The 26062-nt window shown below is 43.8% G+C and overlaps 1 pseudogene across 1 annotated transcript in view; it reads right to left on the bottom strand.

Moving 5' to 3' along the window:
• The window catches only part of LOC308631932 (tyrosine-protein kinase SYK-like), a 46827-nt pseudogene that overhangs the window by 5612 nt on the left and 15153 nt on the right, over positions 1–26062 (bottom strand). The window contains exons 4-10 of the transcript XR_014024312.1: positions 21354–21492; positions 19121–19202; positions 18692–18723; positions 17045–17113; positions 7553–7771; positions 4148–4357; positions 3437–3626 (exon numbers count right to left, since the gene is read on the bottom strand). The product of XR_014024312.1 is annotated as a tyrosine-protein kinase SYK-like (transcript). The remainder of the gene's footprint in view (positions 1–3436; positions 3627–4147; positions 4358–7552; positions 7772–17044; positions 17114–18691; positions 18724–19120; positions 19203–21353; positions 21493–26062) is intronic.

The following is a 26062-nucleotide window of genomic DNA, read 5'->3' as shown; positions in this document are numbered from 1 at the left end:
TGAACAAAATCTCCCTGGGGTGGTGAGAGGGATATGATCTCAGTGAAAATTGATTTCATTTCACTGATGTAGGTCAGCAGTAGCAATCTGGGAATGTCACTATGGAGATGGTAGGATACCCTTAGACTTCTCAAAATTACACAACCAACTATACTGCTGTCTTAATCGTGTGATGCATTATTTTTACATTTTCTGATTTTCAATGCTGTGAACCATGTAGTCAGGTGTGCTAATTCAAGTTCATTTTGAATTTTGAACCAATAACCAGGTAAACCTTTAACACATCCTAAACATGCTGAAAAGTCAGTCTCTCTCAATTACTAGCTCCAGCTTCTCTACGAATACAAGCAACTTTGATAGGATCTGGTGTATCTTTCAAGAACAAGCTAGATACAAGCATAAGCGGGTAATATGTATTTTTTGGTAATAAAACTAGGGCATGTGTATTCTGTACCTTACTTTTAATTTCCCTACTTAACCATGCATCTTGGACACAGCTCTAGATTGACACGTGCAAAATAATGTTACTTCTGAAAGTTGCAGTGTGTGCTTCCTAAGAAGCTGTCAGGACTCACGGAGCCAGATTCCTACTAAGAGGACACAAGATGGTTTCCAGGGATTTGCTGTTACAGATCCGATCCTGCTAGAGTGCACAACACTGAGTGTTTATGTTTGCCCTTGTGGGGAGCTGTGGATCTAGGGCACTGTGAATACAGCTGTGACACCGCCCGGAGCAGGCTGCCATGCGCGGCTCCCCAGGCACTGGGGAGCTCATGTGCCTCCATTCCTATCATTTCTCTGTGATCTGACTTAACTCTTGATTCTTTTATGTTTTATTTTGTCAGCTTTATGGCCTCCTGAACTCGATTATTAGAATAAATATAAATTTTCTTAAAAAGCCTCCCTATCTCTATCTTTTCAGTGGTGTTGGGTCCTTTCTCACTGCTTCTAACAGGGTCCTTTCTTCTGAGTGTCCTCCTTTTTCTCCTTCTCTGATTCTCAGAGATCTGCTGGTTTGCTCCTCAACTGTACATTAATATCTAATATCTGTGGCAATTTTAAAATCGACCACCAGTTGTATGTTGCTCTTCTTCTCAAGGGACCCATCCAAGCACAAGCAGGTTACTAGATCTTTGCAGAAAGCTTCAAAGATTAAAAGAGAACAAATCAAAACAGAAAAGAAAAGCAACTTACAAGAAACAGACTCTGCAGGGAAGACAAAATAGAAAACCTGTCAACATTCCCAATCATGGGAATCTGTCCATCCTGTCCCTTGAATCTGGGTGAGCTATGGCTGCAGTGACCAACAGAAGCAGGGAAAAGTGACCCTGCTTCCTGTAGCCGCCATGCTGCAAGGAAGCCCAAGGGCCACAAGGAGGCACTACACAGAAGCGTGCTGGCCCACAGCCCAGTGGAGGTCCCAGGCCACAGGCTGTGGTCAGTCAGTCTCTAGCTGTACGAATGAGCACAATGGAGTTGGATCCCCAGCTCCTTTAGTAAACTGAGTCACTGGGCAGGGCAGAAACACCCTGTCCCCACTGAGCCCAACCAGTTTAGTATCAGTAAATGGGTGCTGGTTGGTCTTTCCCTGCACAGTTTGCAGTGGTCTTTCATGCAGCAGCAGTAGATACTGAGGACAGCATTCATATTCTGATGTGTATTTCTCCATGTCTTCCTTTAGTACTTGTTCCCAACTGGCTGTCCTCTCTTCTACTAGCCATGGCATTCCAACTTGATGCCTGCTTTACAAGTCTCTTCCTTCTGCCGTGTGTCCTGGTGCCCTTCCTTCCAGACTGCACTTTACTTTGCTGTTTCCCCTGGGCCTTCAGATGGGTTCCTGCTGACACCTGTCTCAGGTTGCTCAGGTCCTACCTGCACCCCAGTGGGCAGCTGCTTTATGAGCAATGGCACAAGGAGGGGGCTGTGTGGGAGCAGGTGCTAGTCACAAATACTCTCCCTGGGGCAGGCAAGTTCAACCAGTGCCTGCTTCTATTCCCAAGATAACTGACATCCACCATGCCCTTGCCACCTCCTGGAGTCATGTACTGCCTCTCAGAAAAAGGGTGAATGGGTGGGCATTGTCCTTTAGGGGGACTTTTCTGATTACTGCAGGTGAAGGAAAGATTCCACAGCACCCTCCCAACCTGTGTCTGGAGCCACCCCGTCCCCTGTGTTCTGCCACTCACTCATTGACTGTTCAGGGTGCCTTCTCTATTTATGAGAACCCTGGGCATTTCCAGGAACCTAAAGAGTCGATCCTTCTGTGACACTTGTCCCAATAACTTGGCGACAAATCCTGTTGCACTTTCCAGTTGGTCAACCCAGACCCTCTGAATATGCTGTGACTGCATTCCTGTGAAGATGGTACTTGTTCCTTTCTTTTAGTTATCAGTTCATCTGAGGGCATGCAGAAGGGTGACAGTCAGGAGTGAAGTCACCTTGGCAAGCAGGAATGGTCATTGTGAAATGGTTTTTTTAGGAAGTCCAAACACACACTTAGGCCTGGTCATCACTTTATGTTTTCCTGAGAGTCCATCCTCAATTCTGCATAATTTCTGCCTTAACAAACCAAAGGGTATATTTCTTATCTACTCTCACATAACTACCTTGATTTTTGATTTCCAGGATTTTATTATTTTTATTTCTTACACTTTAATTCTAATGGATGCCAACAATTTCCACCTATTTAGTGGGAAGACATGGGCCCTAATCTGGACAGAGATGATGGTTTGGGTGGAGATGATGGATCTATATGATATTTCTCATCTGCTTTCTTTGACGTATGTGTAGATATGTGTATGTTAAAGGCTATCTTGAAATAGATCCATACCAGATGCTCTGGAACAGTGTTCCATTAGATGTTATTAGATACACCGTGAATCAGGTTTGAGAAAAACAGCAGAGGAAAACCCTCTTCTGAGCATCAGTGTCAGTTAAATAAAAGGGCTTAGGGAGACCTAACAAGAATCAACCTGTCCAGTCCATAGTTTTCAAAGTTAATTTAGTGAAGGAACTCCATCCTTCTTTTTCAAAACAAATGATTGAGTATTGTTCCATGGAACATAATTCGAAAGAGACTAATTTGAGTAAATCTCAAGGTGTGACACATTTGAGTATTTCCATTTAAAAAAAATAGAATCAAAGTTTTTTAAAAAGAATATTTTTTTAGTTGAGATGGACACAATACCTTTATTGGTTTATTCATTTTTTATGTGGTGCTGAGGATCGAACCCAGGGCCTCACATGTGCTAGGCAAGTGCTCTACCAATGAGCTACAACCCCAGCCCCCTAGAATCAGAGTTTGATAAGAAAATTTTGGCATGGTTACTAGGGAATCTTCTTCTTAAAATCCTACTGTGATAAAATAAAGAAGAGGTTAATTTACCTCTGGGCTTTTGACAACCTGCTGTTCTGAACATCAGGGACTCATTCCTACCTTGTAGTAGTTTTCATCTGCTTGCAGTGCTTTGGAAAGCCCAAAGTCGCTGATCTTGGCATAATGTTGAGTGACCAGCAATACGTTTCTTGCAGCAAGATCTCTGTGCTCAAAATTGCACTCCTCCAAATATTTCATTCCCATGGACACCTGATGAACCAGCTCTATGATGTTCTTATCCTTGACGTGCCTGAAAACCACAAGGCTGCTGTTAGGAACCATGGATAGTGACCCTCACTCCTCCTGCACACCGAAGATGAGACCCTTCATTCCCTAATCTTACACAGAGGCAGCAGAGGCAACCTTGTTAACGTAACAGCCCTTCCAGATGGAACTCCATTTTCCTGATATTCAATAGGTTTGATTTTCACAGCATGCTTTGAATTGCAAGGAAGGTAGCTTAAAGGTGTGGTCATGTTCTGCCCAGCGAGGGCAGACTTCTGGTCCAAATCATCTGAGGGGCTGATTCTATTGCTGAACCAGAAGTGTGGGTAGAGAATGAGTAAAGGAGAACAAAAATGGGTGGATTACAGATTATCTCTAAGTAACTGGACCCATAGACTGTGCCTCCTCTCTCGAGGTTTCTGAGCATTGACTACCGTGGGAAGGTGCAAAGGGTGAGGTTTCCCATAGAACTCAGGCTGTTCTGGGGTCAGCAGGGGCCCTGTCCCTCCAGGCACAGCATCTTGGCCTCTAGGCACACTGCCATACCTGTTCTGCTGCAGATACTTGTTGAGCGGACCAAGCTCTGCCATCTCCATGACCAGCATCCAGGACTCGGCTTCACAGATGCCGATCATGCGCACGATGTAGGGGTTGTCGAGCTGCTGCATGACATTTGCTTCTGCTAATAGTTCATCCTTCAGGGCGGGGTCATTGGCCTCATTTTTCAGCATTTTCACAGCCACTGTTTTCACCACTCTGAAAAACAGGGCATAACCTGTAGGAAACTTTCCAGAATGACTCCTGTCTACAAAACTATCTTCCATGAAGCATGATTCCTATGTAGAAGTGATGTTATGAAAATACCTACAACAGCCAGACATGGTGGCTCATGCCTGTCATCCCAGTGGCTTGGGAGGTTGAGGCAGGAAGACTGCAGATTCAAAGCCAGCCTCAGCAACTTAGTGAGACCCTAAGCAACTTAGCAAGACCCTGTCTCAGAATAAAATGTTAAAAAAGGTCTGGGGATGTAGCCCAGTGGTTGAGAGCCCCTGGGTTCAAACTCTGGTACAAAAAACCAAACCAAAAAAATCTGTAACAGAGCGCATCTTATAATGCCATGTAATGAATGCCTAGTCTTCTAACCATGCTCTTTTATTTTATAGATGAAGAGAGTAACACCACATTACTTACAAATAATGGTAGGGGACCATGCTAAAGAATGCCCCAAACCAAGCAAAACCCCTAAATGGTAAAATATTTAAAGAGCATCTACATAAAACCAACCATGACATACATGGATTTCTGTAACATCTTGTGATTTACCAATGAAGATTATGTGATTATAAGATTCCTTTAATAGCAATGGAATATGAATTTCTCAGTGCAGAATTATGAAACATACATTGTTAAAGCTCACAGTTGGAAAAAAATACTTCTTTTTCCAACTGAAATTTGTTAATTTTAAGCAAGCTTCAACTTAGTTTGCAAAAATCAAGATTTTTTTTAATATTCTAACAAAAAGCACCACCTAGATCATGTTGAACTCTTGAAAATATTCTAATATAGTGAGGCCTCAATAAAATAATAGAACTTAATTGTATATGATTTGAAAAACTGCACCTCTCTTTGTACAATTCCCAGGAGTATGGGAAGTATCTTGTTGAGCTCCCAAACTGAAGAATTAAAAGAGAACTATCCAATAAAATAGATCAAAAAAAGAATAGGAGACTCATTCTGACTCACTAGAGAGAAAAGCACTTGTAACTTCGGTGAATGTCAGTAGTTGACCACAGTGGTTGCTTTCACACAGACAGGTTCAGAGCATTACAGCACCCCAGAATGCTCCCTGGACCCTCCTGAGGACATGAAGTTACCCCTTTATGCCTTCTCTAGACAGCTGATTATTCTGCTTTTCACATTTGGGTCTACCACCCATTGGGAACTGGTTTTGTGTATGGTGTGAGGCAGGGGTAAAAATTAAAAAGTAAAAATCTTTCAACTCTTGCAAATGTTTAAGGAAGAAACAACAAACTCTCCCAGAAAAACATTAGATGAAGGAAACTCCCCAACTCATTTTGAGGCCAGCATTACTCTGATGCCAAAAATCAGATAATTACGAGAAAAGAGAACAAATTGACTGAGATCCTTCATGAACACAGATGTAAAAATTCTAAGAGAAATATTAATACATTAAGTTCAGTAACTTATGAAAATATATAATGAACAAATAACGAACAAGGAGAGTTTATTCCAGGAATGCAAGGTGCGTTTAACCTTCGAAAGCCAATCAGTGTCATCCACCATCTAAACACAATAAAGGAGACAGGCCATATGGTGATCTCAGTGGAGGGACAGTGTTCAGTAAAATTCAGCATACATTCATTGTTAGAGAAAACTCTGAGAAGTGCAGGAATAAGAGAACACTTCTTTATTCTGACAGAAAGCAGCTAAAACCTATAGCTAACATCATTCCTAATGGTAAAATATAGGAAGTTTTCTCTGTTGGATCAGTGGCCAGGCTACTGCCCCCTTTTTTTCAATACATAAGACACACACAAACATAAGGATTGGACAGGAGGAAACAAAACTGTGATTCTTCATTATTCACGGAAGGATGGCTGTGCTTACTGACTGGAAGACTCAGTGTGGTGAAGATGTTATTTGCCCCAAATTAACCTAGAGAGCCTCTTCCCTCCCCACACCCTCTAGTGGAAATTATGTACCTATGTCTATGTTAATACTTAATTAAGCAAGGAATTTAAATATGGCCAACTATAATAAGTTGAAAAAATGTGTGCCTAAATACATGAGAATTAATATTCAGTTTTTTAAAAAAAGATCGTGATTATATACATATATAAAAATAAGCATCGTGGACAATGTGTATATATATATATATATATATATATATATATATATATATATATATATATATATACACACACACACATATATATACCCCCTACACATATGCTATGCATATGTACACACATATGTAAATGCACATGAATATACATACACATATGGAGGGGCAGCCTCAGAAGCAAGGGTTTCTGTGTGTGCTTTTGCCTATATGTTTTTCTTTTTTCATTTACATTGCTGGGGATAAACCCAGGGCCTCTCATATGCTAGGCAAGCTTCAGCCCTAGTCCTCATCTATATTTTTGATCTTTGAATCATGCAAATTACCTACTCAAGAAAACATCACTTTTACCAAAATTTCTTCCATCACAAATAGAATGAAACAATGAACCCTATCAAACCTGTATTAGTGTTTTTACCTATCTGAAGAGAGGGTTTGTCTCAAAGGACTTTAGAAATCAGTATTTTTACGGGACATTCTATGTGGGATTCCTTCTAAAGATCAAGTAAGATGCAAATTCATTTTAGTAATGTAGGAATTTTAACTGATTTACGGTACATTGTGATTTTCAATTATACCAGAAAGAAAAAAAAAATACAAATTGTCCTAATGGTATTTGGAATTAAGAATTTTCTAGGTAAGAAAATTGAGACACATTATAAAATCCCCCCGAATAAGTGAGAACACTATACTGTTGTTTTATTTAAATAAGATAATTCATGTGTGTATACAGGTGCATATTAAACTTCAAAAAAAATACACATAACTAAGTGTAGTTAAGAGTGGTCGTTTTGGGTATGAATATGCTGTTCGCGCGCATTTGCTTATTTCCATTCCCCAATTTTCTATAAGGCGTATGTACTAAAACTGAAATAGTTCATACACCCATAGTTAGTACACATAATGGATGCTCTCATTATAAGAATACCGGAAATAAACAAACTTTATAATGTACAAAGAACTCAGCCATGTGAGGCTGGATTTTAAGTTCAGGACTAAACGAATATTATAGATGTATTCTTAGAAGTTTCTAGAACGTTTGCTCATGGGGGGGGAGGATGATAGCATACTGGAGCACCACTACTTACTTTTTCATTTGGTAGTAGCCCTTTTTCACCGTCCCGAAGTTACCAGAGCCCAGTTCCTTGTCCTCTAGAGTGAGCAGGTTTCAGTCCAGGTAGACCTCCTTGGGCCTGATCTCCTCGGGGTCCGCATAGGGGCTCTCGTACACCTCTGTGTCCATGGGCATGGCTTCTCTCTGGGGACCTGCAACACAGTCCGGAAACACAACCCTGAGGTGGGATTCCCTGTGAGGGTCACCCCTTTGGTCACCTTGGGAACGTAGGGTGTGACAGAGAACTGAAGGCAGGGCTGGGAGGCACAAGGAAAGGGTCCTCAACCCCAGATGGAACAGTGGGCTGTGGTGGCTTTAAATTAGGTCTGATCGTGATGGGACATCCTTCCTGCTGAGAGGTGCAGCCTAGGTCACCGCTCCTTGGTGGCCTTTACAGCTGCGTCAACCAGTAGAGCGCATGAGAAGTGATGCGTGTGACTTCCAAGGACAGACGACTTCTGCCTCATCTGTTGGAAACCTCATTCCTGAAGTCTGGAGGTGACATGGAAGGTGTTCTGAGGCCACCGTGTTGTGAGAAAGTCCACAGTAGCCCACTCACAGGGACCAAACCAAGAGGACCTCTAGTTAGTACACAGGGGAGACAGAGACAGGCTGCCCTGGCCTTGCCCTGGACCACCTGCAGGGTCCAGCCTGAGTCTACCCCATGGGGCAGGTCCAAATCCCGACCTACAGAAGTTAATTAAATGAGATCTAACTGGTTCTCATTATTCTAAAGCACTGCCTTAAGGTGTTTTTATAGCATTAAACAGACTCCAAGTTCATTAACAAAAAGAGAAACTTGGAGATAGATACCTAGAGGACCCAAGGAAACCCTCCAAAGGCCCCACTTCTGAGGCCATGCCATGATGGGGGTATCTCCAGGAACTGTGTCTCCTCACGGCCTCACAGAGTGAGTTTCCCTCCACACACCTAGAATACAAGCGACCCACACGTCTCTTCCATCCCCACACGTCTGACTGGACCTTCTTCAAAACTAACAGTGGACACACAGGGCTTTCCAAGAACATGACCCTCTCAGAACTGCAAATAGAGTAGATGCCAAATTCCAAGGGGAGACATTCGGAAGAAGACTCATGGATGTTGTCCACACAGCCAGTTTATGGAGAGGGTCTTGATGGTAGCACACTATTTCATTCAACAGCACCGACCTGCTCACGGACACATGACATCACTGCTACCACGGGACAATCGTCTCACAACTACAGACCATGCGCTGAACTACCAAAAGATGCTGAGGATTTTCATGTTCCCCTGGGATTCATTTTCCTGCTCTAACTCTGTCTCTCTGATCTTATTTTACATGGAAGTTATTTTAAAAGGAAAATTCAATTCCCACCAGCTGCTACCATCTACTTCCTAAGTCCAAAGCGTGCAGGTACATTTTATCGCCACCTGCTTCTGTGGCCGCAGGGGACATCTAGCACCATCTGAGCCGATGCTGGCAGAGAGCCCTAGCCAGGAAGCTACAGGTCCCAAAGTCTGGCTGCCACCAACCCGGGCCATCGCAAAGCTATGGATCCTGTGAGATGAGGAATGTTTTCTGATTACCTGAAGGAAGGTAACAGAAGCCCATCTGAAGCAAAGCTTTGCGGGTCATTACAAACTTGAATAATATGCATTTGATTAACATCAATTTGCATCATGAAATAAGTGGGGGAAAAATCTACTCCTTATATTCCTAAGGACTCTCCTTCTTGAACACATTTATCCTGAATTTCCTGACCCATCTTCACCTTTAAGATAAATCAAGGTGATTGGGCTGGGGATGTGGCTCAAGCGGTAGCATGCTTGCCTGGCATACATGGGGCGCTGGGTTCGATCCTCAGCACCACATACAAATAAAAAAGATGTTGTGTCCACCAGAAACTAAAAAATTAATATTAAAAATTCTCTCTCTTTAAAAAAAAATCAAGGTGATTGCTACTAAATTTAGTTCACAGAAAATCCACAATCCAAATCCCTCCCTACTCCCCATTGGTATGAACTGAGTAGCAACTTTATTTATCCCAAACACTGGCCAGGAAGAAATGAGATAACACCAGATTTGGGAGAAATTTAAAGAAACAGAGAGACACTTAAGCTTAACATTACACCGTCACTTATCTTACAGGACATACCAAATCCTCATCTGCCTTATTGGTTATAGGCTCAGAAACCAACGTGTAACAATGCGGTCATAATGTACCACAGGGCCACCTGGCTGTGCATCTCGGTGCATCCTGATGTGCTCCTCTCCTGCTGAGGGCATGGCCTCCCTCAGTGGTGAGGCTAAAGGACAGGAGGTCTTATCTGTCAGAGGGATATCATCAGATCTATGTTCTCATGCATCATCTCAGCATTCTTATTGAACTGTTTAAAAGAACTATGACATATCAAAAATGACAAAAGTTCCCCAAGGTATACTATTCATTGCCTGCATGAGTGTCTGCCATATGCATGATAGGTGCTCAATAAAAATGTGTTAAACAAGCACGTGAATGGGTGGATGGGTGGGCAGGTGGATGAAAGAAAATTACTCCTTATAAATGGGAGGTGCCAAGTGTAACCTAATATTGATGCTAAAACGAGTTTTCTCTCCAGACTTTAATAGAGGGGAGTAGGTACAGATTATTCCAAATGACAATCTGCCTCTTTTAAACATTGTATATGATTTCACTTCCAATTTATAATACAATTACCCTGTTTTCCATCCTTCCTGCTGAGTTCCCTCCCTCAAACAAACTCTAAGCTGGAATACTTTTTTAAAAGTTGTTTTTTAGGTTAACATTTACTATAATTTTGAATACTTTGATTTTCCCTATAGGAAAATTCTAGATCCCAAGGCAAAACTCGAACAAAAAGGATGCCCCAGGATAGGCCACCAGGGAGGAAGGGACCATGGATCCTTGCCTTAAGAACTACTGTCTTCTGCTCACTCAGGACACTATCCTGAGGCTTCAGCCTCCACCCCAGTAGAACGTTCTCCAGAGCAAGGGGACCTCAAAAAGACTTGTTACAACTAAATCACAACACAAATACCTAACATAGAAATCCTGTGGAAACAATCTTAAAACACAGGTGAAGTTATTTAAAAAAAATACTGGAAAGAATACAGTGTATAAGGACTAAGTAGGAATTAGTATTGATGGACCCAGGGAATCTGAAGTCCTGGACGTGAGTACCTCAGACTCAGACTGGCCGTGTGTTACGTACTCCTTGTCTTTTGGGGCTTATTATGGACAAGGGAATAGACTGGGGCTCTCCTCTGGAAATTTGGGCTCCATATTTTCAGCAAAGGTGGCTCAGGGCTTGATTCTATGCTGCCCCACACAGACTACCCTATGAAAAGGAGGCCTCAGGGTTCAGCCACAGAGAGCCCTGAGTCCCTCGATTAACCACACCAGCTCTCTCCTATCTAGATGCCTTCATCCTCAGCACCCCCTGCTTTCTGGAGCCTGATCCGTTTGGAACAAAAGATGGCACCGCACTTGGCAGAACATTCTCTGGCAGAAATGGGGGGTTCCCACTGAGTCAGGTAAGAAAGCAATGTCCATTTTGTGATGAAGATGATACAAATCCAAGTTTCACCTTTCCCTAAGGGGTCAATAGGCCATTTGGTAGAAACACAACAACAGCTTAAACCTCGGAAGTCAAAACTCAGCTGACGAGAACAATTTGAGGCCTCTGTACGGAGTAAACACAAAGGCATAATGACGAATCATGAAGGTATTTATTATTGCGTAACATTTAATGAAATGTTAATTTTAGTGAAAAAAACATACGGCTGGTGAGCATTACTATTCCTCGCCACCTTCCTTCTGCTTTTTGTTTGGGGAATCTACTCTGCCCTGATCAATACTATCATCTTTTCTCCATAGAGAACAACAAGGCCTAAAGGAAATGCAGACAGTTCCTTTTACCCAGTTTTGCCAACACTCAAAACAGAGAACACAGCTGTTGGGCACCACTAGGTGGCACCACCTACCTGAGCTTCTGACTTTCCAAAGAGAAACTGGAAATTTTTAAATCTCATCAATTCAGGTGATGATAGCCTATTCCATAGAAATAATTTAAAAGTCACGTTTGATTATAAGTTATGGTCCCTGATATTATATAGTTTAGGTTTAACTGCAAATAGAAAATATTTTTGACAATTTTTTTTTATTAAAGTGCTTGGAAATTGGAAGTGAACAAGAGTAGGGAAAAAAAAGAATGTTCTTATGGCACAGAGAGATAAGCTAATTCCGAGTTTCCTGGTTTCCCAGTACCGTAAGTGTCCTCCGGTTTATTATCTAGATCCTGATTTTTACTGTCAGGTTCTTGAAAGGTGTTTTCAAGTGAGGCAGCTGTAGTCATATAGGTGAGAACATAATCGTGATGGCAGCCAGTCAACTTCAGAGATACTGGCTGCAGTAAACCATGCGTGGCTACCAGTAGTCTCCAGTGGAATGACCACAGTCATTCCAGGTTGTGGGTCAGTATTAGGGTTGTTTCAGATGCACAAAAGCACACGTGATCTGCACAAGGAATCTTCTCTTATGTGACAGTAAAGGTGTAAAATCTGTCCCTCTAAAACCACATGGACACCCTTTCTTGGTGATGTAGCCTGCTGGCTTGGCACTGCCAAGTCAAAAGATGTGCCTGGAGAATTTCTGTCTTCCTGTTCTCTCTGTGGGGCCCTAGGAAATGAGTATTTAGAGAAATGTTTTTAAATATCTCAATTACCCATGCATGTGTTGAGTAAAACAGGAAAAATAGTGGGTTTTAATGAGAAATTTGGGGACACATCTCAGTCTAATCATCTTAGGAAATGTGTCTTTGAAATGCAAAACTGAAAAGCCACCTTTGGGTCTTTAAGGCTGATGGTCAAATTCTGCCCATTTTTCTTAATAGGATACATTTTTATTAATGTTTTTATTAGTGCATTATAATTATGGATAATATTGGGGTTAGAGGATGGATACAGTTTTGTGCTTACGTTAAAAAAGACAAACAGAATTCCAGGACTAATGACAAGAGGGATATGATTCTATGTAAGGACTCCCAGGACTTATATTCTTTAGTCAAATTCAGTTATATAAATATAAACACATGGGCTGGGGTTGTGGCTCAGAGCGCTTGCCTAGCATGTGTGAGGCACTGGGTTTGATCCTCAGCACTACATAAAGTAAAATAAAGACATTGTGTCCACCTATAACTAAAAAATAAATTAAAAATAAATAAATACAAACGTGATACTATTTTTTAAAGAAAAGTTTAAAATGCATCTGACTCTTGTTTTTATTATGAAAATTTCAAATTCTCTAATCATTTGAAAATCAAAGCATACTTTTCATTAGCTGTATAGATGCTAGAGTTACTTTAAGTTCCAACACATATTTTTTATCTGAATTGTTAAAAACAATTGTTAATGTTAAGCAAATTAACAAGTTAAAAGTTGTTTACTCATGAGTATAACAGATGGGCTACTTGACATAATTGTCACAATTCTTAAAACGGTTAAACAATGGACATAATTGTCACAATTCTTAAAACGGTTAAACAATGGAAAGTTCCTCATCCATTTTTGAGAACATAAGTATGAATTCTTCTAGATTATTCCTGATGAATCATTAAAATATTTAATCCCTATTTTAAATAAGATAATCCTGCTCCCTTACCAATTATCTACTAATATTTTTGGCATCTATGAAAACTTGAAGCATTACCAGCATTTTCTGTATTCTTCTAGAATATTTCACACTATGTCAATACTATCTATCTGTCTATCTATCTATTTATCTATGACTTTGCTTTTTAACAGTTAACATTGTATTTTGGAAATAATTCTAGATTTCAGCTCCTCTCACAGTAGCGATTTTACTTAACTGATAACATTTATTTCCCATTGAAAGACAGTTAAATTATTACAGGAATTTGACAATTTTCAGCATTAGAATGAGCACTTTCATATATATACATCTGTGATACGAATGTTTTATGTACTTCTAATTTCCATAGATGTCACAAAATTGCCTTTCTTGTAGATTGTATCATTTCATTTTTTCTCTAATAAAGTGTAGTGTAATTCACTACACCCTTGAGACACAGCATACTAAGCTTTTAGATTTGGACCAGTCTCAGTTTCACACAGGCAACAGCTTTGGACAGGATCATGAGGTTCCCTCCTACTCGTGATCCTCCCTTACTGACAACCTGCCTCCTCGACATTGGACTTGCTTAGCCTGCTGCATAACTGTATAACCATAGTTTTAACTGTATGCCATAGTTTTAACTTGCATTTCTCTTACTATAAACTTGAGCAACAGTTAATATATTAAAAACTATATATGTTTACTTTACTCTCAATTACTGACTGAAATTCCCTGCCCATTATCCTCTTAGATAGTTGAATACTTCCCTTATTGATTTATAGAATCTCTTTATATATTAAGGAAATAAATATTGTATACATATCATTGTTACTATTTATAATACTTATTCCCAGTTTTTACATTTCTCTTTTGGCAAAGTTATGGCTCTTATCATGTGTATATTGCTTTATTTTTATGTAGTTGTATTTACAGATTCTTAAACTTTCTTTAGACATTCTCTGTAGTCTAAAAAGGTATACTAAATCTTATTTTCTAGGTATTTTCTTAGCTATTGTGAGGGACCTTAGCTGGCTTAAGCCTACTTAGAAAATGACAGAGGTTTGTCGTCTCACAGGACTGTTTTCTTGGTTTTTCATGGTGATGGGTTTTTGAAATGACAACTTGGTTACCCTGAGCTATAGTCATTGAATCAAACAATAGTCTCAGCACTGTAGTGAAAGAGTTCTGCAGACTTAATCACCACACCTAAACAGTTAATTTATGTTAAGAAGATTATTCTGGGTGAGCCTGACATAATCAGTTGAGGGTCCCTAGGAAGAGAATATAGGTTTCCCAAGAAAGAGAAAGGGTAGCATAGAGAGACTGACTGATTTTGCCAGGAGAAAACAGCTTTGGACATGCCTCTGAGGTTCCAACCTGCTTCTGACCTTCCTTTCCTAATAACCTGCCCCATGGATATTGGACTTGCTAAGCCTGCCCCCATGATTTTGTAAGGTAAGTTCATGTAATACATCTGTGTGTACACTGACATATGTATGAGTGTGTACGGATATGCATATTACTATACATGACTATACATGTGGAGCCCATGTTATACATAACACATATACATGTGCACACATGTATAAATCTATGTAGTTAGTGTGTACATACCATATATGCATACAGATAGGTATATGCATGCACATATATGCATGTGTGAATATGTGTGCACATGTATGTCACCTGTGTGCTCTCTGTGTGTGTACATATATCTCCTATTGGGCATGCTTCCCTGGTGGAACCCTGAGCCACCTGCCTGTAAGCCATAGAATTAAGATAAACACAGGCTGCTGTGGTCAAGGTACATGGTGAAAGTGTTCCTTTCTGGGATGACGCATCGGCTGGGGACTGTGAGGTGGCACGTAGGCCTTAGGCCAGGAGAAGTGGAATGATGAATGAAAAGGGGTGGGGCTTGGAGACGTGGACCATGCCCCTTCCCTTGGCCATCTGGCAAATCTTGTGTCGGGGAGGTGGCCAAGGACGTGAGGGGACCTGGGCCTGAAGCTGGGGGAAGGCAGCCTGTCCTGGGCAGGGCGTGCCCTGGGCTCTATGAAGCCCTGGACACGTGATGTCCCACTAACGACGACTGCACTTTGTGAGTGTGGCTGCCAACAGGACGGCGGTCACTGACTTCATGACTTTGCAAAGGAGACTCCTGCCTGAAGAGCACCCTCCCTCAGGCAGGTCTTGAAGCTCCTAGGCTTAGGAGACACCTTGTTGCCTGTTTCCCACTGGACATGACTCCTGCTGGGCTGTAGCCATCTTGGCCACCCAGCAGGGCCTCTCCACACCAGGGGAGTGTTGCCCACGGTGGGTGGACAGGGGTGGAGCTGTGCAGGGTTCTGCCTGCCAACACCAAGGCAGACCTAGTATTCCCCCCAGGGGTGTGAGGGGCCGTTCCCCTCAAATACTTCTCTGTTCTGTGGTCAACAAGATCAAGGGCATCTGAGTATGGCTGTCAACTTGGAAAATTACTATTGAATAGGATTGCAGTGTGCTTATGCTTTTTATTTGTGTTGATTTTAATAAGTAGCTTAATCAATCTCTTCCATGAGTTTAATATTCGATTATATGCCAAAATGTTTGGGATAGTGCTGATGAATATAAAAATGGCAAGAATGAACTTTACCCCCACTGAAGACAAAAGTCAATAGGAAGAAAGAGCAGTCCATGCCCCCCCCCCACACACACACATACGTGGCCCTGTGAATTGTGCATATGTGTTAATCCAGAGTTCAAGTTCAATTGTGCATATGTGTTAATCCAGAGTTCATGCACATATGTATGATTCGTTATAAATAAAATCATTAAAAATGACTTCCCTCCTCAAAAATCCAGTCACACAGCCAAACACACAAATCAATTACAGTAGATGGGGTAGAGAGAGAAGTTGGGAGGGGAGGGGAGGGGGGATAGTAGGGGATAGGAAAGGTAGCAGAATACAAAAATTACTATTAGGGCATTATGTAAAATTGTGGATGTGTAACCGACGTGATTCTGCAATCTGCATTTGGGGTAAAATTGGGGGTTCATAACCCACTTCAATCTAATGTATGAAATATAATATGTCAAGAGCTTTGTAATGTTGTGAACAACCAATAAAAAAAAATAGAAAAAAAAATCAATTCGATGTCAACTGCCCCAAAAAGAAAAATAGTTTTTCTAGCCCTCCTATTCCATCTCTTTTCTGTTATATTTAAAGTTCTGTATTGGAACTGTGACAACATAGAAAGAATTGAATGAATACTAGATAATGAGTTAATATGCATCACAATTCTAATTCATTAACTAAGGTTCAAGTCTAATAAATCAGGATAATGGACTCTAATTCTGCGCTGGAACCTCGTAGCAGCCATGAAATGGGAGGGGGGGCACACCCTCTGCATACAACCTGTGGTCTTTATATGCAGTGCACCTACCAAATATGTTCCCAACAGATGTAACTGACAGTCAATCACATAACACCGCCCCGAGTGATTCTGGCAAGTCAAAAATTGGCTGTCTTTGAAAAGCTCTTCCGATAGGAATATTAGCTACCACTGATGACTCTCACTGCAATGACTTTGAAGATGCACTCGAGCAGCGTCAGCAGGCGGACATGGATGGACTTTATAACGAAGCAACTGAGGACCCACACGGAAAGCACGGTGCACAGGTGGTGTGGGTGTTGCGAGCTGCGGGTGCAAACGAGGGCTGCACATGGCAAAGCACGGAAGCACAGCGACACGGGCAGTGGACAGGGAGGGTGGGCTGAGCGCCAGCTGAGCCAGGCCAGTCCTACCGAGGCTCAGGGACAGCAAGCAGGGGGCAGGGGGGTCACAGTTTACCACCTTTCTGCCGACCCGCTTTGGTAAGTAGTATGATTTGATTCTTGAGATTATTCCACCCGCTGACCAACTCTAGAAACCATAATGGCAAAGAGGAACAAGAAATTTAGTGTCAGAAAATAAATTCAGGACAGCATACGTGACATCCTACCTGAACTTGCTTCTGTAACGGAGCTCGGCTGAGTCCCTCCCTACCCTGAGGGTGAGGTTGACTCTTGGCCACTTGAAATGCTTCCTGTAGAGGTTACTACTTGGGCAGAAGGAACTAGGAAAATATTAGGGAAATCTTTTCCACCCCTGAGCAGCCTCCTTGGTTGCAACAAAGACTCAGATCCCAAGTGGCAATCGCCCCTGGCAGAACATACATATAGATGTGGCTTTCTTTGGATCTGGCTTTTGGGGGTGAGGGGTGGGGTATCAGGCACAAAGTGAGGTACAGAAGGCCCACTTGCCTGGTGGCATTAGAGGGCACGGAAAGTCCACACTGATGTCCCCCAAAGGAATGAGAAAATCAATTCCTGCCTTGAATATAAGTCAGCTCCTAGCAGTCTAGAAGGAGAAGAAAGGCAGGGTTTCCCTTCAGAGGCTTCAGGCACACACTGGGAAAACTCTGATGGAGAGGAACAGTAGCCTCGTTCTCACCCCCTGTGGACATGAGCCAGGACAAGAGCTCTGGGCCAGACTCACAGTCTCCCTCCTTCTCCAGGAACTTCTTTTGAAATCTCACCAATCATCCACCTCCCAGTTCTCCTTCCTCTAAGCTTTTGTTGAACCAGTTTACTCGGAAAGATCTAATTCCCTGATAACAATTTATCACTTGGGAGACATCTACCTGCCAAGTCACCCTGCTCAACATGTGGCCCTGTGGATTACACATATGGCCCTGCATATGTGCTAATCCAGAGTTCAAGGCTGAACTTGAATGAAATGTTTCCATTTCTCAATTCTGTCAGAGGGCCTATTTCTGATTTGACATGGGGGTTTCTTCCTTATTTTAGATACTTTCAGAAAATAGGGAGAATTTAGCTGGGTGTGTGCTATCTGCCTACAATCCCAGCAGCTTGGGAGGCTGAGGCAGGAGGATCACAGTTTCAAAGCCACAGCCTCAGGAATTCAGTGAGGCCCTAAGCAACTCAGCAAGACCCTATTTCAAAATACAAAATAGTGGGGCTGGGGATGTGGCTCAAGTGGTAGCGCTCTCCCCTGGCATGCATAGGGTGCTGGGTTGGATCCTCAGCACCACATAAAAATAAAATAAAGATGTTGTGTCCACTGAAAACTAAAAAATAAATATTAAAAAATTCTCTCTCTCTCTCTTTAAAAAAATACAAAATAGTTTTGAAAAGGGTTAGGATTCTGGTTCAATGGTTAACTGTCCTGGGTTCCATCTCTGGTACCAAAAATAAATAAATAAATAGATAATAAATAGGGAGAATTTAACCCAAGCAAGAAATTAGGAAAACTTGTCTAGCCTAGCACTGATAATAGGTTGGTTGCACCCAACACTCACTAGAAATCCCAGTTCATCAAGGGGTGTGTTGTGAAGTACAATCAAAACAATGAACACTACTCTTATTAGCTAAACTCTGCTTTGCATTTGTGCTAATAAACATTTGCTTCGCTGCCAGAGGTATGTCTAGTGGCACTTACCACAGGATGAGCAATTGGTCCTTGTTGATGAGCTGCAGAAGTAACATCTCCTGGTTAGAAAGAGTGTGGAAGGTTTCTTCTGTATACATACCCCCCCCCGCCGTTGTCCCCTCCTCCACTCCACACCATCAATGTGTCTGCACCACACTGATTCTTGAGAAGACTACAGACCTCTGCACCCATTTCTTTTTATCCTCTTTCACTAGCTTTCACACTTATGCAACTAAAATGAATGGATTTTTTTTAAGTTAAAGGGACTGGCTGTCTTTTAAATCCATGGTTTTTAAAATGGGAACTCTGACGGCAAGTCTAATCAATCAGTAAGAACCAGGCCTCATCCAATAGGAGCCTGGAATAAACCAAATCTGAGACATGGTTGATTATGACCCATATCTGAAAGTCAGATATCCCTGGGTCCGGGGAACTCACCCATCTGTGCCCCAATTTTTTGACATGGAACTGTAAGAACTCTTAACAAACCATCTGGCTTGTAAGAATAATGTTCCACCAGCTGAAATAGAACAAAGGGAGAAAGTGTGGTAAATACTAGGGCAAGAAATGGGAAAATAGGGACAGAGAAACACTGACCCCATGTCAGACTTAAAAGAACTCAGAAGACACTTAAATCTCTACAGGTGTCTAGGGAGGTGGGCAGCCAACCAGGGATGTCCTCAAACCTTCTGTGTAAATGGCCAGATAGTGATATTTCAGGCTTTGGGGGACCCCTTAACATCAGTATCATCAAGTTCTTTATTTCTAAAACAATCCTTTAAAAACATAAAAAAAAAATCTGTCTTCAGGGCCTGCACAGAAACAGGCCATGGAACAGATTCGGTCTAGAGGTTTGCAGACACCTGAACTAAAGTAAATAATGTGAAAATAGAGCAGGGTCGTAATTACTGACTCTCAGTCAAATAATCCTGGGGTCTTGGGGTTGGAGTAGGGCACACAGGTACTTTCCAATGCTGTCAAGGAAAACCAAAGTAATCATGGTCATAAAAAATGGAAGATATACCTGGCTAGAAAATACACACCGAGAAGTACTCAGCGCAGGCAGAATGTTATGATATACCCAATGAAAACAGCAAAGTGTCTTAGAAAGGAACATTCCAACAATTACCAATATTGAGCTGCATCTCACATCTCCTAGAACTCTAGAGTGAGGCACAACCTTTGAAACTGTGAGTGAAAAACCACACCAGTAAAACTGTCATTGAGAAGTTGAATAAGTGGCTATATATATTTAGTTGTGTTTTTCTTTTTGCAATCCTGGAGATGGTACTGGGCCTCATGCATGCTAGGGAAGTGTTCTAGACCTGAGCTACAGCCTCAGCCCCTCCAGGTGCCTTTAAATGATTCTTGCAGGAGGCAAAAGACCATGATGGGAAAAGAATATTAGAAGGCAACATTCTGTATTAACCTCCCTAATGTGCTTGGAGCTCTGGTTACAGGTAAGATTAATACTCTTTCAAATCAATACCGTTAAAATAAAGCAAAGCTTGTGATCACCAGGGAGACACATGCTGATGAGCCCCATTACCAAAAGCCAAGTCCCATGTTATGAGTGACATGTGTGACTAATTATAATAACTACTACTCAAAAAAGGAGTATCTTTTTTTTTTCTGATTATAGCATTAAGAATGAAATCACATCCGGGGAAGTAACTCTAAAGGAAATGAGGATCTGTGGTCTCAGTTTTTAAAAACGGCAGGGTTTTGGGTTGGGTGCTTTCCTGGATACTGATTGACTACATGTGGCTTCCTGGCTGGGCCTGGGTGGGGACTTGTGAACTCGCCACAAGTATGTCCCTCACCCACAAAAGTTCAAGGTGGATTTTCTTCGGGCAGAGATGGCTGGCTGTCTCTGTCTGTGTCTGTCTGTCACTACGGATTGCAGATGCCTGTGAACATGGTGCACAAAGGACCATCACTGTCAGTGAAAGCAGGTGTGATCTAAACGGAGAGCAACGTGTGGCTCCCTGCAGACGTGTGAAAAGCAGGGCCGAACACTTTCAGGTGTTCCTGAATGCGCAGGTAACTCCCCATCATGAGTAGAACAGGGTCAAGAGGAAACCATTTCTAGACCAGGGCTGCAACATTCCTAGACAAGCGGCATCCTGGAGCCCAGGAATGCAGACTTAACTTCACCAGGGGTCTTAGCTGCTCAAGATAGAGACAGAGACTCTACCTGCAGTGCAGATGGCACCTGAATTCGATATCTACTCTTGCATCTCACAGCTCCTAGAACAATCTGAGTCCCGGCCCCTGAGCCTGGCTCCCTGCCTATCTGCATCTGTATTTTGTGTCTATTTGTCTTAAAGGCTATTCTGGGTTCTAGTTAGAATATCTTAGAAGGAAGCATTTTCCAATTCCCCAAAGCCAGGCTGCCTGTTCAACTCAGAGCCCAGGCAGGAATGGTAAGGGGCAGAACCTTCTGGACCTTTGTTTATCTGGCACAATGGTCCTTATGCCCTGGCTTCTCAAACATGCAAGTCCCCTGGAGGTCAGGGAGCAGGCTCTGATTGAGGTGGGCAGGGACCCCTGTGTGCATTCCTAACATGCTCCAGGGGCTCTGCTGGTCTGGGGGCCACACTGTGGATGGACAGCCTGTCCCCTCTTATTCCTTAGAGCCAGCCATGAGGAGGGAGAGGACGACGTGTACCTGCCAGAGTGTGTCGAACTTCTTTCCGTCGGGGATGGAGAGCTTCCCTGTCTTGTCCTTGTCGATGCGATAGTGCGGCACCTTCCCTTCGTGCAGCAGGCACAGGGCGTAGGAGCCATTATTGTCTCGGGCCCTGATCCTGGAAGAGAACACACTGGGTCATCCCCACTCCAGCCAGTCCTGAGACAGGAGCCTGGGAAGCAGAGTCCGGGCCAGAGATCTGGCCAGCAGATGCTCTCGGGAACTTTCAGCTGGTGACACAGCCTGTGGGCTGTCCCAAACCTCGAGGTTCCCAGGAAGCTTCAACTTCTAGCTCAGGGAGGCTCTGCAAGAAGAGGTTGGTGGGTTCAGGACAAGGGCTCAGGTCTAGCAGGGCCCCAGCAGCCCTGGAGGGTAAGCCTAAGGCTCAGAGGACAGCAAACACGGCTCAGGGTGACTAGCACATGGGACCTTGCGGGGTTCTGAGGGTCTGTGGAGCGGGGTGGGCTCATCTCCTTTTGGACCAGGGTCTTGGTTTGGATCAACCCTAGATGGCAAGACCCACAGCCTTGCCAGGGATGCAGGTGGGAGGGGTCTGGTGGGGAGGGGTGCAGGGTGGGCACTCTAACCAGGAATTTTCTGGGGCACAAATCTTGAGATGTGAAGCTTCTGATCCTCAGGGCCTTCTTTACTCCTTCCCCTCTTCCTGATGCAGGGGCAGGGCTGGGGTTCAAAATGTTTAAATAGCTGAGTCAGGTGAAGTCCTTCAGGGAAGAACGTGCTATCCACTGGGGAGCGAGCGGCCGGCTGCACCAGGGCTGCTCTCTGTGGTGCTGATGGTCCCTGAGAATCCATTGTCATTGTCATCATGGGTAACCTTCAGTGCCACCTGGTGTCCCAGGGGACTGAGACTTGGGATCTGATGACAAACAGATGAGGACACCCCTCATGCACCACGAGAGTCTTCTGAGCATCTCAGGTACCACCAGACGCAGCCCTCTTGTCCCTGTTCAGGCCCTCCAGATCATGAGGTCTGATCAAGCGTGAGTCACCAAGGTCCCAGGAAGCTTCTCCAGCCCCGGCATTTGCTCAAATGAGGAAGCAGAGGTCAGAAAGCATGAAGCCACATGCCCAAGGGGACATGCTCAGGGAAGAGCTCAACTGTGGCCCAGCTGCCGTGGAGAATGTCTGTGAACGGGGGGATTTCTGCTGCCTCTTCTGGGTTGCAAGAGGTCACAGCCACCGTCACCATGAGAGTGAGATAAGCTCTGGAACGGGACGTGGCCACACTTCCCTTTCTCCCACCACATACTCTCATCTCCAAAATCAAGCCCGGGACTTGAAAACCGAACCCTGGCATGGGGGGTTGGAACTTTAAACATGAATTTCTTCTCGAGTGGTGCTTAGCCAGGCACAGTGGCCGGGTGTGTTTCTCTATGCCCTGCTGCTCAGGGCGCAGGCCAGGGGGAAGATACACACCCAGACCCTCCCTGGCTCTGGTTGGTGACTCTACTGAAACCTCCCCCTCTGTGAAAACAGCCCAAACCAACAGCAACACCAGCATCTCAAGATTGAATTCCTGTTTCACAGTCATGGGTCACTTAAAGCCATAGTGGGCTACTGGTAAACGAACCCCCCCACCACATAAAAAAGCACACAGTGAAACATAGTTTTAGATGGATGAAAACTGAGTCTACTCTATAGGGAAGCTAGTTTATAATGTGGGGTGATTTATGCTTGCTTTGTTTATCTTATAAACATCAGTGGCTCACAGAATTTTGTGGATGTATAAATAATATAAATACCAAATCATTAAGCATTATGCATACACGTATAAAAGTTGGTCTTGGGAAAAGGATAACCAGAGGTCACATCAAAATTCTTCTTGATTTAGCTGGGTGTGGTGGTGCCCGCCTGCAATCCCAGTGGCTCAGGAGGCTGAGGCAGGGAGATGGCTTGAGCCCAGGAGTTCAAGGTCAGCCTGTGCCACATAGTGAGACCCTGCTTCTTTAAACAACAAACCCCAAAATAGACACAGGAGATCACAGACTGCCCAGGGTGAGCATGCAATCAACCTCATAAGAAATCTGGCAGATGCAAACTAAGGCCACCACGGAAATACCACGAGACTGCTCCTCCCGGCAAAACCCCCAAAGACTGATAACTTCTGACGTTGTTAAAAATGGGGGAGCAGCAGGAGCCCTCACATTCTGCTGGTGGAGCATGCACTGGGTCAACCACTTTGGAAAACCCTTTGGGCTGTCCTGCAATCCACACCTTCATGGAACAACAATTCTATCTCTAGGTATTAAAAAAAAACACGAGTATGGTGCACCTGAGAAAGTGTTCTGGATCAGGATCGGTGGCCCACGCCTGGAATCCTAGCAATTTGGGAGGCTTGAGGCACGAGAATCACAAGTTCAAGTCCGCCTCAGCAATTCTCAAAATAAAAAGTCAAAAGGGCTGGAGATGTGGCTCGGTGATAAAGCACCACTGGGTTCAGTCCCCAGTACTGCAAAAAAAAAAAAAATTGGGCTGGAATGTTGATAACAGCTCTGTCTGGGCTCAATGACACCTGTATGCAATCTGGATTTTCACTCACCATAAAGTAAACAAATTGTATAAGCAATCTATTCATACAATATACCAAAGCAATAAAATGACAAGTGGCAGCCATATGAAGCATCAGTAAGTCTCACAAAGAGAAAACTTACTTCAAGAACATGAAGTCCCCCCAAAGCAAACTGATTTATACAGAAATGGACGCCTGGGCAGTAAAAGTAAAAACAAAACCAAAAACAACCAAAATGCCCCATAAGTGGTCCCTCCCAAGAGGATTGTGTGGAGGGAGAGGGTCGAGTCTTCTGGAGCTCAGGCTGGATTTTATTTCTTGACCTGGGTGGTGTTGACTTGATACCTACTCACTAAGCTGCCCCTCTGTAGAGTCTGACACTCTCAGGTGTTTTATATCTCACAATAAAACCAGCATAAAAAGAGCACTGGATCAAAGAGGCATCGGAGACCACCTCTTGCTTTTGAACACGTGTTTTCTGCGAGACCCCCACTTTCTCAAGCTCCCCAAGGGAATGGTCCTGCAGATTCCTACTCTCTACCTGGAAGCCCTTGCATGTTCCCCGAGACAGGTAGCTGGCAGGTGTGGCAGCTGCTGTGGACACACAGCCTGAGCAGTGCCCCGGGCAGCTGGCAGGAAGTGAGCACCAAGAAGGGAACCCACAAGCCCAGCATCTGGAGCTGGTGGAGACCAGAAGGCTTCGGCGACATTAAAGGGCCAGCAACCGGGAGCCGGCTATGGCTGCAGGCAGGTCCTGGGCTGGACTACACTGAATTTAAAATATGAGACCAATGGCTTTGGAACCTGCCTCCTGGCTCCTCTTCTGAGCAAACTCCCCTTGGCAGGTGGTGTGGGCAGCACCAGGATTACTGAAAGAACAACCACAAGTCCTTGTGTTCCTGTCAGGTTCAACAGGCCTTGGGCTGTTCACCAAAACCTTGGACTGTTTATTTGGAAATTTTTTCCCAAAGATTCCCTTAGAAGAAGCTAACAGATCCGTGGTTTGCCCTTAGAAAGCTTGGGGGTTTCGGGGCTTGATCTCAAGGTTATGCTGAGAAGTTGTGCTTACAGACCCTAGGCCAGTCCTTGTCCTCCTGTGGTGTGGCTCCCCTCCTAGGGGGGACAGGCCCAGGCCTGGGCTGGGAGGCTTCGAACCTGTGCCATGCAGAGGTGAGACAGGGGACTATTGTTCCCAGGCTGGGCACTGCCTGGAAGTGCTGACCCTCTTCTTCACCCTCTTGTGCCCTCCTGGGTAAAAGAAATGCATGGTAGTGATGCTGGGCACCGAGGGCCAGCTGAGGACCTGGGAAGTGGTGGGACACGTGCTCTGGGCAGCCTCTCTGAGGCTTCTAGGATAATGACAGAACTGAGCAGGCAGGCACATCCCCGCCCACTCAGTGTTCCTGTTCTCCCTGGACATTTTCGTCCCTCTCAGGGCAGAGTAGAGCATCACTGGGCAAGACGTCATTCCAGAGGGGACCAAGGGCACCTGGCATCAGCTGTGTAGGCAGGAGGGACATTCACTGCGGCTGCGAGGCAGAGGATGCACAGTTCTCACTCAGTGGCTTCTCCAGAAAGCAGGGGAGAGGGAGGAGGGAATGCGGGAGGCCATGACATCCTGAAGAGTGTCATGCCACTCAAAAGAGATGACAAGGCTATTGATCCCCCCAAAGGCAAAATAAATAAATATAAATAAAATAAAAAGGCAACTTGTAGAGACTTTGGTTCTATGCCATCGCAGTGTTTAGGCACAGCATGCACAGGCCATACAACACTGAAAATAAGATCAGTCCAGAATGCAATCCATGTTGGGGACCATGCCAAGTTGCTTTTAGCATTTCTGCCTTTTAAAACATTTTATCACAAGCACCTCTCTGTTGGAGTCTATGAGGGTGGAGTAAGTTCGTGCTTCCTCTCTTTCAGCGTCATTGAAACTTGGACCAGCACCATTGAGCTGATGCGGGCATCGCCCTCAACTGCCTTTGAACATTCATTTACCTTCAGACAGGCTGGGATGCTCTTCTGCTGGCCTATGACTGCAAAGCTACACACGTATAGAATGGCCCACTTTGAGACTGCAAAGCCACACACGTATAGAATGGCCCACTTTGATCGAGCACGGCCACAGATGAGAGCTCTGACTGAACTTGGTTTTTAT

Source organism: Spermophilus citellus (genome assembly GCF_964194105.1).
Source record: "Spermophilus citellus genome assembly, chromosome: 12".
In the NCBI taxonomy this organism is placed as follows: Eukaryota; Metazoa; Chordata; class Mammalia; order Rodentia; family Sciuridae; genus Spermophilus; species Spermophilus citellus.
The sequence above is the reverse complement of the archived record's forward strand: the minus strand, read 5'-3'. Positions and strand labels throughout refer to the sequence as shown.